Consider the following 15,545-nt stretch of genomic DNA (forward strand, 5'->3'; position numbering starts at 1 on the left):
ATCTGTAAGAGTGTTAAAGAGACGAATTTCCTTTGGTGTCAGCGTTGCTAAGTAACAATGTCAGAATATTTCGTGCTTTTCATATTAATCCGTTATCAAATTGATCGCTACAATATATTTCCCCCAAAATGTAGTTTATAGGCTACATCATGAAACAGAATGTTTAATTAGCATTAACATTAAGCAGCCTAGTCGCTACGCATGCCGTGGTTACAAGTGTGAAATTACTTTCTTCCACGTAGGAGTACCATAACTAGCTAGTTAGGCACAGCCATTGCTTTTTCTCAAGAGAAGTTACTTTACATCTTGCACAGTAATCTACAGCTTTCTTTCCACACTTTCTGGAGTCTAACGACAGATTGGGTCTCGGCATGTTCCCGAATCAAGTAAGTCTTACCTTACCTGACACGCAGGCATTACAGGTATTGTTCTGAATAGAAGAACATGGTGGCAGATTTGTTAACACGGGTGAGGCCAGCCTTGCTTTTTGACACTCGAAACGGAAATGGAACGATTGGCAATATAGGCGTAATTCAGGTTAATATTGTTCACTTTAGGATTACATGACTTATTTTGTTATTCGTTCGGCTATGAAATCGTTTGTTTTCATGGTTGGGAGAATTATAGGCTATTCGAAAATGTTGCGGCATGTGATTAAAACGTGGTTATGTTGTTATGCATACACCTAAATGAAGGTAAAGTAGAGGTACATTTTTGTTCTTTAAGGAACATATCTCCCACATGTACACTGAAAATACAATAATGGTCTATTTGGGTAATTAAAAACTACATTCAGAAGGTGCGGGGATCACTGCATTTACTCCATAGACCCATATCTTTATAGATTGTACTGTATTTTCTGTGAAACGTTCCCAGAAAATGTTGCTGTGTTTCCAGTGTGGGGCGGCCGTACGTTGCTAATCAACTGTTCGTCGCTCTGGATAAGAGCGTCATTAATGTCAATGTAATGTAATCTAATACTTTTGCTCACCGAAAAATGTTCTCGTCTAAGACAAAAGTTTATATGTTATAAGTTATGTAACCAATCTAGATAAAAAAAAATACAGATAAAAGAAATAAAAGCTTAAATTCGGATCTGTCGTCGCATCTACATCTTTTGACCTCAAACTCAACTGTTTTCAATGTAAAGCAAAAACAAAGGAATTGACCTTGCTGTTCCAATACTTTTTTAGGGGATATATTATGTCAACAATATGCTGATAACAGTTTGTTCTATTTTCATTTTGTTGCATTGAAAGTTATGATTTTTATTATTTTCATAATTTAATGTTTAAAGATTAACAAAGTGAACAGACTGCATCATTTGGAGTATTAAAAGTGCAGGGGATTTCCAAATGCTACTTTCACTTTCACCGTGACTTGATCCTGTTTTACATTACATTATTGGCATTTGGCAGACGCTCTTATCCAGAGCGACGTACAACAAAGTGCATACCCATAACCAGGGATAAGTTCGCTGAAAGACCCTAGAGGGAAGTACAATATCAATTGCTACCCGTACAACAAAGATAAGGACCAGGGCCTATTTTTTTTTTTTTTTTTAAATCAACAAATAAACATACAACAAAGCAGTGACCAAACTTAACTATCCAAATACTGCTTACCTAGCCAACTAAAACTACCAAAACACAAAGTAAATCACAAAGACAACAATGAATGTTCACAGGGAGGTAGGGAGGGATGGGGAGAGGTGCTTGAAGAGGTGCGTCTTCAGTTTGCGCTTGAAGGTGGGGAGAGATTCTACAGTTCTCACCTCAGTTCGTTCCACCACCGTTCGTGCCTCACCTAGAGGTCCAAGCAGCAGGTAGAGCCACTCTTGCTTCCCCCTGTACCGGATCGCCCGTGCCAGAAGGTCGGAGTTGATTTATTTGACTGTAATAGTCAGGGCAACATTGTCGTTACAGATTATTTCTCCAACTACCCAGAGGTGGCGACACTGCAGACAACGTCCAGCAAAGCTGTTACAACCTACCTAAAAACAGTCTTTGCGAGACATGGAGTGCGAGATTGATTACACAGTGCTGAAAAGCTTATGGATTGTGGTCAACGGAATGAAAAAATAAAAATAAAATGGACAAATAGATGGTTTTAAGTGTTTAATGAAATGTTTAATGTGGTCAACTGATTGTGGGGGTGTATACATTCAAATTGTATACATCCAAATTACAGACTTCCTGTACAGAACCATCGGTCTTAACTTCCTGTAAAGCTTCGCTGAGCTTTCGTTAATGTATTTCAGGACAACCATTGCTTTAGCAAGTAACTTAGACAAACAGCCGAAATTTAAAGAAATAAAACATTGAGCCTATCTAAGAGAAGATACTTTACTGCTTGCATCGCAATATTTGGACTCTTTCCACACTTTCTGGAGTCCAACGACAGATTGGGTCTCGGCAGGTTCCCGAATCTTACTAATTCCGAGAAAATGACACGCAGGCATTACAGTTAATGTTTTGAATAGAAGAACATGGTGGCAGATGTGTTAACACGGGTGAGTCCAGCCTTGCTTTTTGACATTCGAAACGGAAATAGAATCGGCAATATAGGCGTAATTCAGGTGAATATTGTTCACTTTAGGATTACATGATTTATTTTGTTATTCGTTTGGCTATGAAATTGTTTTCATGGTTTGAAGAATTATAGGCTATTCGAAAATGTTGCGGCATGTGATTAAAACGTTGTAACGTTATGCATACACCTAATGAAGGTATAGTAGAGGTAAACTTTTGTTCTTTAAGGAACATATCTCCCACATGTACACTGAAAATACAAGAACGGTCTATTTGGGTACTAATAATTAGCCTAGAACCCACCAGATGTGCAAGCGCACGCAGACTCGGAGGAGTTCTACCTTTTTTTAAAACAAAATTCAGAAGGTGCGGGGATCGCTGCATTTTCTTTATATATTGTACTGTATTTTCTGTGAAATCTTTCATTTCAAGATTAACAAAGTGAACAAACTGCATCAGCTGGAGTACTGATAGTACAGGGGATTTCCAAACGCTACTTTCACTTCCGTGGTGACGTGATCCTGCTCTGTCCAGAATGCTATTCAGCATAGATCATCAACTCTGGCCCCTGAATCCAAATTCAACCCTGAATTAATTTTCTCATGGCTAATTAGTGCTACTGATTCATACTTGACTCCCAGGTAAAGGGAGGGTGGAAAACTAGCAGTTATTGGCCCTCTGCGATCATGAGCTGCTGATCCCTGCTATGTAATACATAACAAATTGACCGTCAAAATTATTCTCATTGAAATAAATATTATACATCTATTATACATTCGTAGATTCATGAGTTGCTCTGTCTCCCGTGCACACCGTGCACGTAATTTCTATGTACAGGGTGTCTGTAGCCAGACTCCCGTATGTAGCTTTTATTACCAGGGGCCTCATTTATAAAACTGTGCTTAGGATTCACGTCAAAAGGTTGCGTAAGCATGAAACCTAGGACGTGCGTACGCAAAAAAATATTCTGATTTATAAAACAGTGCATACGCACGTCCCACGCCAGTTTTCCTTTATAAATCACAATCAACTCTAAATGTGGCGCAACTTTGCCAGCTTCATGTCCCGCCCACAGTTACCTATAAATAGGCAGTGAAACACCCCTAATGAATATGCATTTCACGAAGACGACAATGGCAAACGCTGAAAAGAAGGCCAAGAAAAGGGATTTCAGCCATTTGATTGCCTCTGAAAAGCTACAGGTGTGGGAATTATCCTGATTGATTGTAAATGACGAACAGTTCTGCACAACGAATGTGATGATGACGATGATAATAATAATAATAATTCACGTTATTTGTCTAGCACCATTGAAAACACAGTTACAAAATTAAGAGATAAAACGAAGAAAAATTTATAACAATAAACACATTATAAAATATAATATATGAATATGATAACAATATATGAAACTATGCTCGTATCTGCCCGACTGACGCATTGTAAACGGCATCAGTGCAGCGCAATTTGTCTGACTGTTCACCATATTATTTATGAGAATACATTTAATAACATGAAGTATTGTTTAACAATTCGTCTACATATTTGAGGGATTATTTTACAACAACATCTCCGTTTATATTTATCATCCTAAATCATATTTTTTGGGCACTCCAGGGAGCATCAATCAAACAGCTGTTTGTTTATTCGTTGTAAGAGAGGCTTTTATCCGTTTTTGCAAATTAACTCTTCGTATATGATACGTGAGAGGTAATATTTCATTACATTACATTACATTGCATGGCATTTAGCAGACGCTCTTATCCAGAGCGATGTACAACAAAGTGCAAATTAAACACAAGAACAAGTGCAAAGAGGACCTGAGAGGACAGTATAGTTCCGAGTCCTAGTGTAAACATGCAGAAAATCAGAACCCTTTAAGAGTACAATCAACAACAATCAATTTCGATTTATTTTACACAGTGGTATCTGTTGTGTATCATTTTCGACTTCTCTCGTCGCCAAATGTTGTGTTGCACTTAGGAAGGGAGAGAACCTGTATAGCGAGATTCAACAATGAAACACTTTAATAAGTATAACAGGGACGAAGCACGTCCTAACAGCAGCCATACCGAGCCACAACTCCCGGCAAATCTTTATACCTTTTTACATCCTGTTTCACTTCCCGTTTTCCTGGGCTTACGTCACGAGCATTAAAGGCACAGTTTCTCATTTCTCCAGTTAATGTGCGTACGCATGGGTCAGAGTTTCCGTGGAGAACCGCACATTTTCCCCTCAGGTTCGTTTTTTATAAATGCCAAGTTTGCTTAGAAAGTGGCGTACGCATTCTTTTGTGCCTACGCAACGTTTATAAATGAGGCCCCTGGTCTTTTAATTTCCCCCTCGTGGAAATTCTCTGTTCTCCCCCTCTCTGACCTGTCCATATCCACTTTTGAATTCCATTCTGTTGCAGTATCCTACCCTACTAACCTTTTCATTGCAGTTATCTACCGTCCTCCAGGGCCCCTGGGAAACTTCCTTGATGAGCTAGACACCCTTCTCAGCTCCTTCCCTGAGGATGGCACCCCACTGATTCTCCTTGGAGACTTCAACATCCACCTAGAAGCCTCCCAGGCTGCTGCCTTCCTACCGCTAATCCACTCCTTCGGCCTCTCCCTGCAACACTCTCCTCCAACCCACAAGGCAGGCAATGTCCTAGACTTTGTCTTTGTGAGGAACTGCTCATGCTCCGATTTCACGGTTACCCCTCTGCATACATCTGATCACCACTTCATCTCATTCTCCCTCCCTCTTCCTCCTCCTCCCCCTCCTCCTACCCACTCTTCCTCAGCCCGCCGTAACCTCCACTCCCTCTCACCCTCTTCCTTTGCCAGCACCGTCACCACCTCACTCCCCCCTCTCGAATCCTTCTTCAAACTCCCCACTAACTCTGCATCTGCCACCCTCCTTTCATCTCTCTCCTCCGCCTTTGACTCTCTCTGTCCCCCTGTCTCAAAGCCACCTCGCACATCCCCTCCCAGTCCTTGGATATCTGACACCCTCCGTACCTCCAGGGCCAGCCTCCGCGCAGCGGAGAGGAAGTGGGGGAAATCCAGAGACGCTTCAGACCTCACGACTTACCAGTCTCTCCTAGCGGCATTCTCTTCCGCTGTCACTGCCACCAAAGCAAAATACTATCAAACACAAATTCAGAACTCTGGTTCTAACCCCCGGAAACTTTTCTCTATTTTCTCCTCTCTCCTCAACGCACCTCCTCCTCCTCCTCAGTCCTCCTTCGCTGCTGATGACTTTGCTGATTTCTTCGATGAGAAGGTCACAGTCATCCGTAGATCCTTTACAACCACCGCCCCCCTCACTGTGCCCTTCCCCCCCTCTAGGCCCATCCCTTCCTTTTCCACTTTCTCCCCCCTTACAGACTCTGATGTTTCTGAACTCCTGCTCTGCCACCGCCCCACAACCTGTGCCCTTGACCCTATCCCCTCTTCTCTTCTCCAGACTATCACACCAGACATTCTCCCATTTGTCACCTCCCTTGTCAACTCCTCCCTGTCTTCCGGCTGTTTTCCAGCATCCTTCAAGAGGGCCCACATCACTCCGCTGCTAAAAAAGCCTACTCTGGATCCCTCCATCATCCAGAACTACTGTCGTGTCGAGGAAACGACAGAGTCCAAATCTTCAATTTGTCGAAAAACATCTTCGCGAGGGAAAAGACGACACCAGGCAGCAAGATCTTCAGGAAAATCAGACTTTATTAGCACACGTGCATAAAGCCGGATCAGCTCTCCAGAACTGAACCCCGACTGGCATTTGTACACCCATTTTATACACAGTTACTCCACCTACAACTCCTCCTCAAACCTCATTCTGGCAAATCACCCACACTTTTCTTATCGTAACTCCTCCCACAACGTCATTGTGGCAAAATGCCAACGGTCCTTATGCTCTGCCAACTCTGTACAAAGTTCAGGGCATTCTGCCAACTACGTGTCCTCACTTCACCCCGCACCTGCTCTTGGCAAACTACCAGACCTCATAAAGTTCTGGATGCCCTCCCTCTAACACGTCATCCATACACGTCACTCTGTATCTTTCGCTTTTATAAGACGAACTAAGCAGCAGTAATCATTGAAAATATACAGACAAACTAAACATTTCATTAATATTCACTCCTAATATACTTTTCTAATCTACAGACATACTAAACATTTGATTAATTATTCTCTTCTAAGGGAGTAAATGTACGTAGCATTCTTTGCTCTCATTTCGACAGTTTTCACTGTGGTTTCTTGCGTTTTCATAAGCTCAGCTATAATTAATGTTCTAGGTCAAATAGATACACTCCTGGCATAAAACATCGAGAGTCCTGGAGAAATCAGCTGTACAGTCATATCCGTGTCCTTGACAGTTTGGTCTACACAGTTCAAGACGGGGCCCCCCCCCTGCCAGCTGGCTGGGCTCACTGTGTAATCCTAGCACAATTTAGCAGTTAATCAGTTTGAAACTATACAGGGTACATATCATACTTTAATACAGATATATTGATAAACTTTTAGCACACATCGTCGAGAGTTTTGGAGGAACCAGCCTGCTCACTAAGGCGGAGTCTGATTTTGACTTGTGATTAGTTATCATGCTTTTAGGAGGGTGATCTTTCGTTCTGTGAATTTTCCCCTACACTACCGCCCGGTATCTCTTCCTTCTTTCCTTTCTAAAACTATAGAACGAGCCGCTTCTACTCAACTTTCTTCTTTCTTTTCTAACAACAAGCGATGGTTCTGTCCCGCCTGGACTACTGCAATTCCCTCTTGGCTGGCCTCCCAGCATCCGCCATCAGACCCCTCCAACTCATCCAGAATGCAGCAGCTCGTCTGGTCTTCAACCTTCCCAAATACTCACACGTCACCCCCCTGCTTACTTCCCTCCTTGATGGCTTGCATCAAATTCAAAACATTGGTGCTAGCCTTCCAAGCAGTTAAAGGGTCTTCCCCAGCTTATCTACAAAAAATCATCAGACCCTACACCCCTGCCAGACCTCTTCGTTCAGCCTCCACAGGCCACTTGGCACCTCCCCCTCTCCAAACCTCCACCTCATGCTCACGACTACTGTCTGTTCTGGCTCCACGGTGGTGGAACGAAGTCCCCGTTGAGGTCAGAACTGTAGAATCTCTCCCCACCTTCAAGCGCAAGCTGAAGACACACCTCTTCAAGCAGCACCTCTCCCCATCCCTCCCTACCTCCCTGTGAACCTTAATTGTTGTCTCTGTGACTTGCTTTGTGTATCGGTATTTTTAGTTGGCTAGGTAAGCAGTGTTTGGATAATAACTTTGGTCACTTTTGCTCTGTTTGTTTGTTTGTTCTCAAAAAAAAACAAAAAAAAAACAATTGGCCCTCGTCCTTATCTTTGTTGTACAGGTAGCAGTTGAAATTGTACTTCCCTCTAGGGTCTTTCAGCGCACTTATCCCTGGTTATGGGTATGCACTTTGTTGTACGTCGCTCTGGATAAGAGCGTCTGCCAAATGCCAATAATGTAATGTAATGTAATGTATTGGCCCTACTGTGGAGATTCTTGGTCAGCCCCGACCAGTAAAGAGCGGTGGGGTTTTACAATGTGTTTAATGAATTGTGATTGAGTGCATTTAACTTTGTTGTCTAACTCTGTTGGAGATAAATTAATCATGTTTATTTTGTTGTGCACAGGAATATTCTTGAAATGAAAAGAAAATCATGTGGCATTTGTGGATGTGGATGGTAAGAAACAAATACTTAGCCTCATTATATTCATTGTTATGAATCATATCTTTTTGTGTGCTTCGGTTAGCACATGTACAGTGGTCTCCAGAATTGTTTACACGCCTGATTGGCAATGTATTGTTTTGTACATTGACAGTCAAGGGTGCCAATAATTCTAGAGGCCACTGTATACCGACTTCTGTCTTGTGTTCCTTATTTTGGTAACAATCACATTTATTACAATCAGAAGGTAATGTTTGTCATTGTCATTTCAAATATACAGGTGCATCTCAAAAAATTATAATATTGTGGAAAAGTTATTTTTTTCCGTAATTCCGAAATTTTCATATTCTCGATTCATCACACATAAAGTTAAATATTTCAAGCCTTGATTACGGCTTACAGCTCATGAAAAACAATGAAAAAAGAAGCCAAACAGAAATGTAATGTTATCAAGATAGTCTTTTGTACAAGTAGTACTAATACTGCGATAACTATCTACTGGCTTCAGCAGAAGTCACAATATTCATTATGTGTTTGGCTTCAGCCTGGGTAATAAGGGGACAGTGGGAGAACGGACCTGAGACGTCTGAACGCTTGGGGAAATGATGTTAATTGAAAAGGTTTCTTAAATGGCATGGTCATGGTTTCTCAACATCTCATGCTAATTACATCGCAGACTTAATTATTACTTACTAAATTACTTCATTTCAAATTTCATGAGAAATTCTATAAGAAGTTAACAAAATGTTTGAATGTTCCAAGATGAAATAATATACAATATGTGATGGTGTAAAGTGTAGACACAAATGCAGGCTCTGCTCCATATCCGCTGGCTGCATAGATGAACGTCTCCGCTCCTCAGGCTGCTGATATGGGATCATTAGAGACTGGTACCTGAGCTAGCACTCCAGTGGCAACATACAGTGGAGGAGCAATGCAAGTTGCTATGTGCATTCTCAGCCATGAGTGCCTGGACCATCCAGTCACAGTTAAGACCCGGAGATGACCCTGATGTGCTTAGTTTCCATCAATCCAGCGAACATAACCGTCACCCTGATGTAGATCCAGGCTAGTTACAGGGGACATGGTCTCTGGTATTAATCTCAAGAACCATATTTTATGCTACTATGCTGAAACCGACACAAAAAGGCACATTTTTGACTGAACTGAACGGCATTGATTTTTGTCATCCAAGATTTTTTTTGTTTGTTTTTTTTGCCAGGTCTCAGGATGATATACCCATCTTTCTGAATGTGCTATAATATCCAGAGAAATTAATTACTTCAGAAAGCAGATATACACTCAGTGACCACTTCATGAGGTAGACCTGTACACCAGCTTGTTAATGCAAATATTTAATCAGCCAATCATGTGGCAGCAACTAAATGCATAAAAGCATGAAGGTTCAGCTGGTCAAGAGGCTCAGCTGTTTTTCAGCCTAAATGTCAGAAGGGGGAAAAATTTGATCTAAGTGACTTTGACTGTGGAATGATTGTTGGTGCCAGAAAGGGTGATCTCCTGGGATTTTCATGCACAACAGTCTCTAGAGTTTGCAGAGAATGGCCAGACTGGTCAGAGCTGACGGGAAGGTGACAGTAATCCAAATAACCACACATTACAACAGTGGTATGCAGAAAAGCATCTCTGAACAGGCAATGTGTCAAAACTCTTTAAGTGGATAGACTACAGCAGCAGAAGACCTAATAAGTCTAATGAATATCTAATCTAAAGTGCTCACTGAGTGTATATTTAAAAATATTTTCACTGCACCATGTTTTGTCATCCAAGACTGCTGAATTATGTAAAAAAATGTAAATACAGCTGAGGAGGATATACACCCATCTTTCTAAATGTGCAATCATACCCTCAGATACATTCAGATGGTAGATGTTCAATTGAAAGCAGAAATAACTAAATTGTTTTTGAGTTTTATTTGTAATATTTAATGTGCTGCAGGTATATCTGTTGCTCCTGTTCTGTGACCTCTCCTGTTGCTGTGGAAGTGCAGAATATTTAATTAATGGAGAGTGCTGTCGGATGTGCTCACCTGGTAAGTCACTATCTTTTATCAAAATAAAGCTTCTACTGCAGTAGATGTTTGCTTACAGGGATTAAGAAGTGAAAGCGCTCTTTATTTTGTTGTCATTGAAATGTCATTTCAAATTGGTACATTTTAGCTATGTTTTGTGATTAATCTTTCACATAGGGGAGCATGTTTATAAGCACTGCACAGAATACACAAGCACCTCGTGTAAACCGTGCACTGCCGGATCATTCATGGCGCTGCCCTGTGATCTTCCTCATTGTATCTTTTGTACAGACTGTGACCCAGGTGACCCAACGATTCATATTCAACCAATGTGTTTATTCATGACATGGCCATTTGCAACTTGCTTGACTGTCTTTTTTTTGGTAGTATGGTAATACGGGTCTTTATTCTCCGTTCAGGTCTTGGTTTAAAGACAGACAGGGAGTGCAGTCGCACCTCTGATGCAGTGTGTGGGCCTCTGGATCAGCACTACTGCACTGAGGCAGATTATAAGAAGGGCTGCAGATTAGCACAGAGACACAGTATCTGCAGTCCTGGGACATTCATCAGACGCAATGGTGAGATTGCATCATATCCGCCATCTATGGGGGGGTATTGGGTCATCTGACCCCCCATACCTGATTCAAAACCAAAATAATCATGATGGTGAAACAGTCAAAAAACATGAGCTCCCTGAAATAAACTCATGAAAACAAACGATAATCCAATCAGTACATAACATTAGTCATTTAGCAGACACTCTTCTCCAGAGCGACGTACAATAAAGTGCAGATCAGAACCATGGACAAGTGCGTTAAAGACCCAAGAGGAAAGTACAGTTCCAAGTCCTAGAGTGATCACTTCGATGAAACTTGAACCCTTGAAGAGCACATCAACCTTCCAACTAGCATACCATGGTTGGCAGCTAGAATACCCTGAATACTAAAATAATTAGGCATCAGTGCAATTATAACCTATAGCATACACATGGCTGATTATAGCAGTAAATAAATGAAGAAGTCAAGTAATAACACTAATTACAGAAATAAATATTTTTAAAATGTTTCCCATTAAGTTATTATTATTATCCATCCATCCATCCATTATTTGGACCCGCTTATCCTGAGCAGGGTTGCAGGGGGGCTGGAGCCTATCCCAGCATACATTGGGCGAAAGGCAGGAATACACCCTGGACGGGTCGCCAGTCCATCACAGGGCACACACACCATTCACTCACACATTCATATCTACGGGCAATTTAGACTCTCCAATCAGCCTAACCTGCATGTCTTTGGACTGTGGGAGGAAACCGGAGTACCCGGAGGAAACCCATGCAGAGACGGGGAGAACATGCAAACTCCGCACAGAGAGGCCCCGGCCGACGGGGATTCGAACCCAGTACCTCCTTGCTGTGAGGCGGCAGTGCTACCCACTGCACCATCCATGCCGCCCTAATTATTATTATTATTATTATTATTATTATTATTATTATTATTATTATTATTATTATTATAATAATAATTTTATTATAATTTTATTATAATTTTATTATTATAATTATTTATTTATTTAATTATTTATTTATTTTTATTTTTTTTACTCCATCTTCTGTCGGGGTATGGTGTAATTCCTCTAATTTCTGAGCGGTTAGCAGAGGCCACTCGCTGAACGATCTGCTTCTGTTAATGCAGGTTGGGCTTTGTGCATGTTAATGCTCAGTTTAAATGTGCGTTGTGTGGGAAATGTTCTTCTTTTGTTAATAGCCTTTTCTGTTTTGCAAAATTAGCTCACTTAACTGCACAGTCTACTTTTCTGAAAACTTCTTGAGAAGAAGTCTTAACCTGCCTTCCAATATTTACTTGCACAGGAACAATATTGACCAATACCGAATGCGAAGAATGTCATGACAAAATGTTTTCAAATAAATCTTCTTCGCAATTCTGCAAACCACACGCAGAGTAAGTTTCCTGCATTTATTCCCAAATTACATAAGTTGGGTTTGATACTAAATATAACCCTGATGATTATTTGAGATTTTCTTTTAATGTATTTACTTCTGACAGTTGCCAATCCTTGGGACTTCAGGAAATTACAGCTGGAACAAACACATCAGACAGTGTATGTGGAACAAGAAATTATCGTGTTGCTGTGCTTGTGCCTGTGGCGCCTGTAGTAGTACTATCAACTGTCATAGGAATTTTCATTTCAAGTAAGTTTCCCCATCTGTCTGATAAGACTGTAACACATATTTAAAGGGTATTGTGGTTTAAATACATATGTAAAGGGTATTGGGGTTTAAATACATATGTAAAGGGTATTGGGGTTTAAATGGCTGTTTTTAAGTTACTTGCTATGTTACTTGTATTCTGTGAACAGGAAAGAGAAAGAAGAGAAAACAAAATGGAGGGATAGAACAGCCACAGGATGAAGGTAAGGGAGTGCACATCTTTGTGGGGGAGTTTACAATGCTGGTAAGAATACCATTAGATGGGCTGTGTGTAGTCTGTACTACAGTTACAGTCTGCATCGGTTACAGTCTGTTCTAACAGGTTAGAGCCATTCTGTTCATATACATTACTGTTACAGTCTGTTCTAACAGCTTAGAACCATTCTGTTCATATACATTATAATGAGGGGTAGTTTCAGTTAATGTATCATCTCATCAATTAATCACCACTGTAAAGACAAACCAAAAAACTGGAACAAAACAAAAACACATCAGTGAATATGGACCAAGATATGTTCATGTTCTCATAGTTACTGTGGCTGTGCTGCTTGTATTAGAAGTATTATCAGTTCTCATTTTAAGTAATCTACCAATCTATCTGATGAGACATTATTGTTTAGAGTTGACAGTTATCTGTAGTCTGTGAACAGAAATCCTCATATATCCACAAGAGATATGTGTGGTTACCATACTAGATTGTAAAGAATTAATCAAAAAATAAAAGTACATTTTAAAGTTATTCTGAAAGATATAAACTTTGTATTCAAGTAATTTAATAATTAAGCAGTATTTTGCTTTCAGATAAGAGAACGCAGAACATGGTATGTGTAAAATATTTTCACATTATGTGCATGCATTTTTAAATACATTTCAAGTGCAGAATTCCTGGTGTTGATGAATGAAATGATAATTTTACGGTTAGTACTGCATTTACTGAGATAGTCTCCTCTTTTCTAGGAAACAGAAAATGAAAACATGTCAAACCTGCTGCAGGATGAAGACTGCTTGATGATGGCTTGATGAGGGAAACGATGAAGCTGATATTAGATGTCACATGACTGCCCCTACTACAGTCTGTATGGACGTGTTATAACGGGTTAAAGCCCTTTTGATTCTGTTTATGAACATATTTTCATTGTCAATTTTCAGTCACTTGATGCCGCCTTACTAGCTGGAGGAGAAGCAATTGACACAAATGCTAGTCAATGGAATCATTATATATTAGACCTGCATGACCTGAAAGAGACAATCTTGTAGCAGTCAGAGATTTAAAAAAACGTGTAGGATAAATAAATATACAATCCTGGCCTTGTGGTGCTGGGTATGAGTGAAAAGTCATAAAATCAGACCTCTTCACATCCTACCAACTTGGTGTTGAGCTCCAAAAGAGGAAGCTGACAATGCTCAGAACAGTGATAAATCAGCCAGAACTCCCCAAACAGCTTCTGAATACACAAGTCAGAGCTGTGAATTCCTCCAAATCTGCATTCTCTGAAAGTACCACTATCCTGGTCCTTGTTTTGAGCACAATAAATAAAGATGCATCTCTGAGCACAAGACTGGATAAAAAGGTGCAAATCATCTTGAACTACAGCTAAGAAAAGGAGAGGTTGACATCCATGATAAGGCACCCAAATTAACTTCATTTAAGTGCTTGTGACTGCTACACAGAACCGATGAAACCTGAAAGCATTGCGAGTTCATGTCTTTGTTTCTCAGTTAAACTTACTGATGTTTTGCAGTTGTTTTTTGTTGCATCTTTGCTGTTATTGAAATAATTAGGTATTTTGACTACTTCCAATTGTACCTCAATAGGTTTTCTCCAACTCACCACCAGCATGTCGGACAGAGACACTCAGAAAAGAGCTCCAGCCCGCCGTGTAGCTCACTGGGTGTAAGGACTGCTTGAGCGGAATCCGAACCGCGGCTGGCAGCCCCACAGGAGCGGTACGTAAGCAGGAATAGCCAGCATTGTTCATCTCTGCTGCGACTGGCTGGTCACCTGAGCGGCCTTGGCTTGTTCTCTGCACACACGTATGTGTGGGTCTCCTCGGCCCCTGCTCTGCGTGACCGCGGGTTGTCTGGCAGGCACATGTTTCAGAGGAATATATGTATATGGCTTTCAAAGAGGGGGACCAGACAGCTGAAGAGCGTACAGGGGGAACTTAAGGTCAGGCTGAAAGAGGCAAAGGAGGAATACAGAAAGAAGGTGGAACAGAAGCTGCAGGAGAACAGCATGAAGGAAGTCTGGGATGCCATAAAAACCATCACAGGCTGCAGGAGGAGGAACAGTACAGCGGATGGGGATTTCGATAGAGCAAACAAACTCAACCATTTCTACAACCGTTTTGACTGCTCTGCTACTCTCTCCTGCTCAGTGTCCAGTTTGTCCAGTGGTGCAATGTCAACCATATGCAACTGAACATTCCCAAAACCAAGGAGATGGTGGTGGATTTCAGGAGGATGAAGCCAACTATGCTGCCAGTCTCCATTGAAGGGGTCAATGTGGAGGTGGTCAGCACATAGATACCTAGGGGTACACCTGGACAATAAACTGGACTGGTCAGCCAACACTGAAGCACTCTACAGGAAAGGGCAGAGTCGGCTCTACTTCCTCAGGAGGCTGCGGTCTTTCAATGTCTGCAGTAAGCTCCTCTGGATATTTTACCAGTCTGTCATTGCCAGTGTCCTTTCTTATGCCATTGTGTGCTGGGGAGGCAGCATTAAGAAAAGGGACGCTGGGCGACTGGAAAGGCTGGTAAGGAAAGCTGGCTCTGTAGTTGGAATGGAGCTGGAGTGCTTAACAACATCAACAGCAAAGAAAAGGACAGGATGCTGGCAATCATGGACAATGACCGCCACCCACTATATAACGCACTAAACCGACAGGAGAGCATCTTCAGCAGCAGACTCCTGTCTCTGACATGCTCAACAGACATGTCAAGAAGGTCCTTTGTTCCATGGGCCATTCATTTATACAATACACAAAACGGGAGGAGATAACTGGACTTTTCACCATGAGTCTCTTTCTGCTCCTTCCACCACATCACGCTGTCTACTGTT

At 41.3% G+C, this 15,545-nt stretch overlaps 1 long non-coding RNA gene across 1 annotated transcript; it reads left to right on the plus strand.

The window, feature by feature from the left end:
* Nucleotides 1-12,148: 12,148 nt before the first annotated feature.
* LOC133139154 (uncharacterized) lies at nucleotides 12,149-14,160 on the plus strand. Its single transcript, XR_009709787.1, has 5 exons — nucleotides 12,149-12,213; nucleotides 12,319-12,464; nucleotides 12,632-12,685; nucleotides 13,284-13,303; nucleotides 13,440-14,160. It is a non-coding gene; the product is annotated as an uncharacterized LOC133139154 (long non-coding RNA).
* Nucleotides 14,161-15,545: the final 1,385 nt, after the last annotated feature.

The sequence above is a fragment of the Conger conger genome, chromosome 10 (genome assembly GCF_963514075.1).
Source record: "Conger conger chromosome 10, fConCon1.1, whole genome shotgun sequence".
In the NCBI taxonomy this organism is placed as follows: Eukaryota; Metazoa; Chordata; class Actinopteri; order Anguilliformes; family Congridae; genus Conger; species Conger conger.